Genomic DNA, 10,386 nt, shown 5'->3' with positions numbered 1-10,386 from the left:
TTCATTTTTCCTCCTTAAAGAAAAAAATATCTTTAGCACTTGATGGAAATCATAACTGATTGCAAAAGAAAAAAATCTCTGAGAAGTTCCATCATAAAGTATTGTAAAATAATAGAGGCAAAATAAATCATTATGTATCAAATTTTGAACATAATGAGCCAACCAAGCAAATGAAATGTATCCCAAATGAATTTTTGAATTGCACTGATGAAATCATTGCTTGCAACTAAGCATTTTATTAAAAACACAAAACCCCCTGTAGCATGCACCAATGACTACCAGTATAAAAACCAACTTTAGAAATGGATAGCTCATCTCTTCTTTGTTCCAAAAATATATTGGAGTGTATATTTTGAGTGAAAAATACCCCCTTGGTAGCCATTTAATAATTTAGGTTCCAACTATATGTTTTACAGTTCAAATGCCAAAAATTGAAAAAGTTTTAAAAATCTATAGAATAAACTATAGCACATTCATTTTAATTTTTAAATTTTTTTCAAATCTCATGTTCAAGCTGAGAAAATATTATTTTTAAAAAGGTAATATCCCCTTGGCCAATCATGTGGCACCACTTGTTAGATTTTGATAGGCCATCTGGTTGCTACAAGTCCCATGGCCTGTCTTTGCCATATTTTTGGTTTTTAGGGAAGGTTCCATGTCACTTGCTAGAGAACCTCCCATTTTCTAGTGGCAACATGGTGAGAACTAGATTCTAGCACATTTTTTGGTGAACTCCTTTGTCCATTGACACCACCTCAACACCACATCATTGTGCCACATCATTGCCAGCTCAATAGGCCGCTATGTCGCTATGGTTGATGGTTGTGCATCTTCACTTGGCGACATAGCAACTACTGCAAGATCTTCCACATGTCACTATCCTATGCATTTGGTCATTGAGCTTGCCACATCATCCTTTAGACTATAGATCTATTTAAAATTTTCCTATGATCACCTCCAATTGTCTTACATCCATAGGTCGCACAAGAGGGATATTGGCTTATAAAAGCCGATGCCCTTAAGACATATTAACACTTATGGTCTCTTATATTTAAATACATGATAAAACCCACCACAGGGAATGTGGGATAAATTTTTTCATTATTTTTCCTTTTTCTTCATTCCTACCATGGTGACTCCCATGCTAGATTAGTTTTCTGCCCTTCCATGGCATCTACCTGCCTTTTGATGCATGGTCTTCTTCTCACCTCTCCTAGTGGCTTCTCCATCATGGGAATCTCTTGAAACTTGCATGAATATGGATGCCTCTATCACAACTCCCCTATGGTTTGTCTCAGACTTTGAATGTAATGGATGTTAGATTAATTAAAGTCTCTATTTTATAAACAATAGTCTCTCCAATTGATGCGATGGCTTTAACATGGTTACTCGTCCATTTTTTCCTTCTTAAGGCATGTACATTGGCATGTTCCCTATTTCAAGCATTTGATGGTCTGCTTCGTTGCCTACGTTTCCATTTTTACTACAGTCTTCAATGAACAATAGACAACTTCTCTTATACATGTAAATACTCCATTGTTTGTTATGGTGGTCTTCATTCTGAACTTCAACTTGTGAGCTTGTCTTCTCCACTTCATAAAAGTAATTAAAAACAACAACTACTACTATAACTACCACTCCAATAGCCCCACCATGACTCCATGGCACCCAACTCTCTTGATTGCCACCATAATTGCTAGCACTCCCATAACTTGTATGATATCCTACATGAGTAGGATCCTTGATGGATTGTCCCTTTTGTTGAGGCTTCTATAGTGTAGCCTTGATATTTACCTTTTTATCTCCTTCAGCTAGCTCATTCTTGTTGACACCCTCAATACATGCCAGTGTTGCTTCATGAGTTGTATAATTAATAAACCCAAAATATTTGCATTTGGTAGATGGCATATTATGTGCCAATTGTACATTCTCAATTTCACCATATTTTTTAAACTTCTCCTTCACATGGTCCTCACCCCAAGTAGCTGGCAAGCCATCAACAAAAAAAAACTTAACTTGGGCCATAATTTCATCATCTAGCTCAATGCCAGACTTGGAAAATGCAACCTTTGTTGAAACATCAACATCAAAGAAAACATCTCATTTCTACAAGCTCTTAAATGCATTTGTTGCATCAAGATGAGTGTTAAATTCAAAAAATAAAAATCCTCTATTCATGCCTTCATGCTCTAGATCATCCATCAAAGTTAGCTCCTCAACATCTTCTATTACATAGTCCTTCAATTGGCTTCTCAGATCATCCTTTGTCCAAGCTATACTAATGGTGTGTACATAAAGATCTAACATGTGTCCACTTGGAAAACATCTCCTAGAAGTTAAAATATTCTCTCTAATCTCTCTCTGCAACTAGTAAATCAAATCCCCTTTCATTTTGCCTCAAAGCAAAAATATCTTTAGCACTTGATGGAAATCATAAGTAATTGCAAAAGACAAAAATATCTGAGAAGTTCCATCAAGTGTGCAAATTGTGAAATACTAGAGGCAAAATACATCATTACATATCAATTTTCAAACATAATAAGCCAACCAAGCAAATCAAATGTATCCCAACTAAATTTTGTAATTGCACTAATCAAATCAGTGCTTGCAACTGAGCATTTTATTGAAAACAAAAAACCCCTTGTAGCATGCACTAGTGACCACCTGTGTAAAAACTAACCTTAGAAATGGATAACTCATCTCTTCCTAGTTTTGATGGTATATTGGAGTGTATATTTTGATTCAAAAATACCCCCTTGGAGCCATTTAAAAATTTAGGTTCCAACTATATGTTTCACAATTCAAATGCCAAAAATTGAAAAAAATTAGAAAATCTATAGAATAAACTATAGCACATTCATTTTTAATTTTTAATTTTTTCAAATCTCACGTTCAAGCTGGAAAATATTATTTTTAAAAAGGTAATATCCCCTTGTTCAATCATGTGGCACCACTTGTGAGATTTTGATAGGCCCTCTGGTCTTTATGGATCCCACAACCTCTCTTTGCCAAATTTTTGGTTTTCAAGGAAGGCCCCATGTTGCTTGCCAGAGAACCTCCCATTTTTTGGTGGCAGCTTGGTGACCACTAGATTCTAGTACATTTTTTGGAAAACTCCTTTGTCCACTAACACCACCTTAGCACCACATCATTGTGCCACATCATCGCAAGCTCAATAGGTCACTATGTTGTTATGGTTAATGGTCGTGCATCTTCACTTGGCAACATAACAACTACCACAAGATCCTCCACATGTCACTATCTTGTGCATTTGGTCATTGAAATTGCCACATTATCCTTTGGACTATAGATTTGTTTAACATTTTCCTACGGTCACCTCCAGTTGTCCAACATCCATAGGTTGCATAAGACGGATCTTGGCTTATAAAAGCCAATGCCCTTAAGACATCTTAACACTTATGGTCTCTTGTATTTAAATACATGATAAACCCCACCATAGGGAATGGGGCATAAAGGTTTTCATTATTTTTCCTTTTTCTTCATTCCTACTGTGGTGACTCCCATGCTGGATCAATTTTCTGCCATTCCATGACATTTACCTACCTTCTAATGCACGATCTTCTTCTTACCTCCTCCAATGGCTTCTCGATCATGGGCATCTCCTACAACTTGTGTGAATGTGGATGCCTCTATGGTGGCTCTTGTATGGTTTGTCTTAAGCTTTGAATGTCATCGATGTTAGATTAACTAAAGTCTCTATTTTACAAGCAAAAGTCTCTCCAATTAATGCGATGGCTTTAACATGGTTATTCGGTGCATTGTTTTGTAGCAGTTTCCTTTTGCACATGGTTGTCCCTTGTTTCCTTCTTAAGGCATGGATGTTGGCACCTCCCTATTTCAAGAATTTGATGCTCTTCTTTGTTGGCTATATTTCCATTTTTATTGTAGTCTTCAATGAACAATAGATGACTTCTCTTATACATGTAGGCACTCCATTTTTTGTTGTGGTGGTCTTCATTCCAAACTTCAAGTTGTGAGCTTGTCTTCTCCACTTCATAAAAGTAACAAAAAACAACAACTGCTATTATAACTACCACTCCAACAGCCCCACCGTGACTCCATGGCACCCAACTCCCTCAATTGCCACCATAAATGCTATCACTCCCATAGCCTGTATGATATCCTACACAAGTAGGATCCTTGATGGATTGTCCCTTTTGCTGAGGTTTCTATAGTGTAGCCTTGATATTTACCTTTTTATCTCCTTCAACTAGCTCATTCTTGTTGACACCCTCAATACATTCCATTGTTGCTTCATGAGTTGTATAATTAATAAACCCAAAATATTTGCATCTGGTAGATGGCATATTATATGCCAATTGTACATTCTCAATTTCACCATATTTTTAAAACTTTTTCTTCACATGGTCCTCATCCCAAGTAGCTGGCAAGCCATCAACAAAAATAGACTTAACCTAGGCCATAATTTCTTCATCTGGCTTAATACTAGACTTGGCAAATGAAACCTTTGTTGAAACATCAACATCAAAGAAAACATCTCATTTTTGCAAGCAATTAAATGCATTTTTTGCATCAAGATGAGTGTTAAATTACAAAAATACAAACCCTCTATTCATGCCTTCATGCTCTGGATCATCCATCAAAGTTAGCTTCTCAACATTTTCTATTGCATAGTCCTTCAATTGGCTTCTTAGATCATCCTTTGTCCAAGCCGTACTAATGTTGCATACATAAAGATTCTCATTATCTTGGCTTCATATCACTCCACATATCTTCCCCTTTACCTACAAATTCTTAAGCTCTGCCACAACTTTTTTGGCTTGCTCAATAGTTGCAAAACAAATGAATGCAAAACCCTTGTTCTTCTATGTATGGGGATTATTGGAAAATCTAACCTCAATAATTTCACCCACTTCACCAAATATTTTCTTCAAGTCATCTTGATTAGCATCCTTGTTAAGACCACCAACAAAAACTTCAAACACTTTCTATTTCCTCTACTCCTTCATACGTGCTAGCATTTCATTGTGTTGTGGGTGCTCTTATTCTCCTTCATCAACAAACTCTTCTTCTCTATATTCCTCTCTTCCCTCAACATCACCTCCAACCCAATGTTGATTGGATCATGCAACCTAATTTTTTACAGGATTATTAACTTGGTCATTCAAAGTTGCAAACAATAGCAAATTATGATGCCGTTAGTTAGGCCCCCAAAGTGGGTCCAACTAAAAAAAAATTGTGTGGTCTTGGCTTGCTTTCTAGCTGCAAGCAAGGGATTTCCCTCTATTCCAAGTGGGTCATACGAGTTCTCATTGGTGACGAGGCTTGGAGAATCTTGTTAGAGCACTACATTTCTTCAGGCTTTTTGATTAATTGGCTAGCCTAAAAGGGGATTGGTTTTCAAACCCTTCTTGTGACTTCTTAACCTATTTAGATTCAAGAACCTTTTGTTGCTAAGAGTATTTGGAAATATAGGGAAGCCATCAAATCTTGGCTTCATTGGGTTGATAATGGATTCAGAGATGGGCTCTCAATGAACCAACAAAACCTTCGATGGTTGCCCTTGTTTTCCATTCAAGGTGTGCCCTTAGCCAAGAGTTAAGGAGCCAGTGCTTTACATTTATTTTTTAGGGGTGTTAAAACACCCAAAGGCTTATTCTCCAAGACTACTATGAGCCTTTTCTCATGGGAGGTTCTGCAAGTGTAGTTTCGGCTTATCCATCCAGATTGACAAATAATTGATCTTCTAGTTTCTATAGTTCCTACCAATTTGTTACACAAGCCTAGAATTCATTCATCCTACCCTTGGTGAAAAGATTGGAAGTGGTACCCTACCACTCCAATGACCAGTTACAAGCCCAGGCTAGGGTATCAGTGGCTAGTACCCTATCTTCCAATGGTTGATACTCTCAATCCTCAATGGTATCTATATTCCTCACATAAGACTTGGAGTCTTAGATTTTCCATTGTCTAGCATTCCGTCATAGAGCCCAAGATTGATCATTTTGCCTGGTGTTTCCTTTTCCAAGGCCTTTGGGGCCTTGGCTCTAACATCTAGGAGTTCCTAATTTGAGATGCCCTTTTTGTGGTCAAATTGAAAGCTTTCTACATATTTTTTGGTTCTGTAGAAGAGCTCAAAATCATTGGCTCTAGATTTATGATTTTTCAGGCCTTTTCATTTGGGGGCTTTCACTTGGCATATGGTGGTCTTGGGTGATGCTCCCAAACTCCCTTTTAGATATGCCAACTATCAAAATCATATCATTGTGTCTATAAAATGTGTAATAGCCAGCTAGTTTATGAGCTTTCTTTGTACAACATGAACTACAAAATATACAATTCTCTTTTTGTTTAAAGTTATTGTACATATATATGCATTTTATCTACATAGCTTCCTTTTTTGGTATGAATTTAAAAAGTATTTAATTCTATTTTTTTTTTAGATTACTATTCTTGTCTGTTAGCTTTATTATTGGTCCTAAATAAATCTGATAAGTAGTTGGTTGATGAGTTATGTTTATAAGGTATGGTTTATTCAAATTATACTATTATGTTTGGGTTATAGTACTTATGCATTAGTTGGTGTTTAAATTTTATTATATAAAGAATTGTAAAAGAGTATTTGATGTTGAAGTTCACTATGTCCTTCAACCTTCATTCAATGCTACAAAAATATATTCTTATTTATAGTATTCTTGAGATAGCTCATTGGTTGTCTTCATTATCCCTTCTTATAATGGTATGGATACATTACATGAGTGAAGACTCCTTGTACTCAATGCTGATCTTAGTCATCATTATTGGTGATAATCTTCTCATTCAATGTCATTATCTTATACATATATGTTTTCATCCCTTTGACCAAAAATTTCTAATTCTTCACTCATTTAGTTTGATTGAATTTGACCATTCCCGTGGTGATTTTAAATGAGGATAAATGTACACTAATTATAAATAGAAAGTTGGTATAAATCAATAAAGAAATGATAAGGAGGTTAACTCAAAAGGTATGACAAAGATAATGTAGAAAGTTACACATTGGATGGTTATTATTTAAAGGGCTCTAGCTCAATGGAAGAGCACATGCCTTACAAGTAGGAGGATGGTGGTTTGATTCCATCATGCCCTATTATAATGAAATATATGATTAAATATGCTACAAAATATGTGACCAAATATACTATTGAATATGCTACTAAATAAACTAGTAAAAATGTGACTAATTATATTAAATATGTGATCAAATATAAAACTAAATATGCTACTAAATATACCACTAAATATGTCACTAAATCAATTATAAAATATATGACTAAATATGTAACTAAATATAGTACTCAATATGTGACTAAATCAATGATCAAAATTAGTGACTAAAATTATTTAGTAGTAATTTTAGTCATGTTATAAATGATTGGATATTAACTACTATTAGTCACATGACTAATTTTAGTCACTTATATATAGTTTTTAGTAGTTTTTTTAGTCACATATTACTATTTATGTACTAGTGCACCAAACAAGAGAAAATAGACCAAAAATTTGTCCATTATTTATAACTACTAATGATGTTCCTAGATATGACATTCAATAGGCTGAAATTAGTAAATGGTTTAAGGTCGAACAGTTCCCAGATAGCTCTAGCCAAAGGGTGATCAAAGAAAACATGCATAACAAATTTAGTTGAAGATAAAAACTACACAAATTTAGCTCTAGCTCTAGCTCTAGCCAAAGGAGGGTGTGAGGGTAGACAGAGGTGCAATAATTCAAGGGAAGATTGAGGGTAGATATTGCCTCCTTAACAATCCTATAGGTCCTCCACTATGATTGGGGTATATCAAACATTATTTTAACCTCATCCCAAGATAATTTTTTATTATCAACAATAAGGTCTCTAAATAGAAAAATTCCTTTCTTTGTCCATTTCTTCATAGAGCAACCTTGGAGAAGGGCCAATGATTTTCCTTTGTGTTTGAGTTTCCACCAAATTGACCTATTACCACATATAGTGTTGTTCTGAACATAGAACTTATTACACTCAAAAGCATGTCTAACATGTTTCCAACACTTCCACAAAGATTTAGACACAACTGAGCCTTGAGCTCACAATTAACACCAAGAGATAGTAGATAAAATAGATGAAACACTCTCCAATATTTACATCTCATAAGGGAGGCTCTAGAAATATTTTTTCTCACAACAACATTTTAGGGATCATTTCCTTATGATGCCTTTGTCAACCATTTAACTGACAAGGTTATGCCTTGTAGCTTCAAATCCTTCAATCCAAGCCCTCCTACTATTTTTGGGTAGATGCACCAACTCCAAATAACTACATGCATATTCTTATCATGAGTGTTTCCAGCCGATAGAAATTTCATTATCACCTTATGGTGAATCTCAAACTTATTACAATTAAAAAGCCATATAGAAGAGAAATATATTGAGTATGAAGATAGGATTTTCTGACAGACTTGTACTCTTCCTAGTAAAAGATGTATTTACAATCCCCTATGTTTAACTTCTTATCCAATTTAATCCTAATCCACTCCCATATCTCCCTCAGGTTGGGATTGACTACAAAAGAAATACATAAATATCTGATAATATGGTTGGGTCCTCCCCATTGTATTCCAAAACTTGTTCACTATTTAGGGGCATTATCATCCCATCCTAGAATGAAAGATTTAGATAAAGAAATATTGCTACTAGAAGTAGCACAAAAAAGATCAAGCTTCCTTATAAGGTAGCACATGTTCTCCTCACTTAGTTTAAATATAACAACAATATCATCAGAAAATTGTACATTAGACACATCTTATCTGTTTGGTAGAGAGAGAACCTTAACCCTTGGAGACAATAAAGAGTCTCTCAACAAGTAGTGAAGAGAGTTAGTTGTAAGTGCAAACAAGGCAAGAGCAATGGGGCATCATTGCCTAATAGATTTTGATAATTGAAATTTATAGAGTCTTACTCCATTCACCTCTATGGTAGCCATTGGCCCCTCAATCAAGGTAAAGACTATGTTGATAAATGATAGAGGAAACCCAAGAGCATCAAGCATCATGTTGAGGAAACCCCATTCAATTCTATCATAGGATTTTTCATAATCTATGATCAACATCCTACCCTGTTGTTGTTGGAAATCTGATTGAAAAGATGATTGTTGAAGATCAAAGAGGGAGATTGTTGTTAAAAGAATGTTTTTAATCATTTTTTTGTCATTGATGTCAAACCTACTATTTGTAGAAGTGGAAATTGCTTATAAGATCCAAGCACTATCACTTAGTTTATTGATGAAGAGGATTTGATCAACAAGATGTAACAAAAGCACCTAAGGGAAAGGTTGAGTTATGATTTTGTAATGAACTGCAAGGATTAGTTAAGACAATGGTTAAATGATATATTGGTAACATACTTGAAGACACAAAGGATGGTCACACTTGGAAACATTAGAAGTATAAGTTAGAATGAGGTTGACTGCAAAGTTTAAACTAAGTTCATCAGTGGGTGTGGAGCATTCTAGTTTAAGTTGAGAAAATTTTCAGTTGGAGCCGAGCATCAAAAAATCTAGTGTGTGTCGAGTGAAGTTCAGATGCCAAGTAAAATTTAGGTGTGTTGGGTGATGAGATGCGCTCCCCTGCATACAGGTGGTTAATTATGCGGTGTTCCATGTGTTGAGCATCAGTAAAACATAGTTAGTGCCAAGTAACATAGCATATGCCGAGCACCAAAATTTTAGTAGTGCCAAGCTACTGCATTATTGGAAATGACAAAGATTCACTAAATATGAGCTGACAAAGTTGTTACCTTGAATTTTGCAAACCAGTTAGAGGATAAGGATGATGAACTGGTGGCACAAAATTTTATGTAAACCATCTTTGAGTGAATTCTAGAGGATTCTTCATGATGTTTCTAGAAGAAACATAATATGGGTTAGATTCAATGAATCCTACCCAATCCGTACAAATTGAAATTAAAGGAGGGAAGAATCGAGTAGGAAAAGGAACTTTAAGACTTCTATTTAAGGAGCCACAAACCAAGAAGCAAGAGTTTTTGGTGTGCCAAATTGTGAAGTGGTTGAAGGGAGTCAAGGAGAAGACATCTAGGAGAAGGAAGAACAAAGCATAGACTTTTCTTCGACAAGTGGTCAGAGAGAGATGACTGGATTGATACATTGAGCATGGAGACTCAAGAAGACAAAGCTTGAAAGGAGGGCAAGCTGTCAAGACTTGTAGAGATTGAAAGCTAGGAAATTTTATGAGTTGAGAAGTGATTTGAAATTAGAAAATTGATTTGTATTCTGTAATTAGGTCAAAATCAATTATTGTTACTCTCTAGCAATTGTATTAGTTAGGGTAGAAGAAAATCCTATGGACTTAGGTTGGTTTAATAGCCATTTGT

The 10,386-nt window shown here is 35.3% G+C and overlaps 1 pseudogene; it reads right to left on the bottom strand.

Moving 5' to 3' along the window:
- Positions 1 to 1,407: 1,407 nt before the first annotated feature.
- LOC149546253 (heterogeneous nuclear ribonucleoprotein Q-like) overlaps positions 1,408 to 10,386 on the bottom strand; it is a 56,112-nt pseudogene continuing 47,133 nt past the window's right edge.

The sequence above is a fragment of the Cupressus sempervirens genome, chromosome 7, assembly GCF_028749045.1.
Source record: "Cupressus sempervirens isolate cs-2001-9-10 chromosome 7, ASM2874904v1, whole genome shotgun sequence".
NCBI lineage: Eukaryota > Viridiplantae > Streptophyta > Pinopsida > Cupressales > Cupressaceae > Cupressus > Cupressus sempervirens.
Note: the sequence above shows the minus strand (reverse complement) of the source record. Positions and strands in the feature narration are given on the sequence as shown.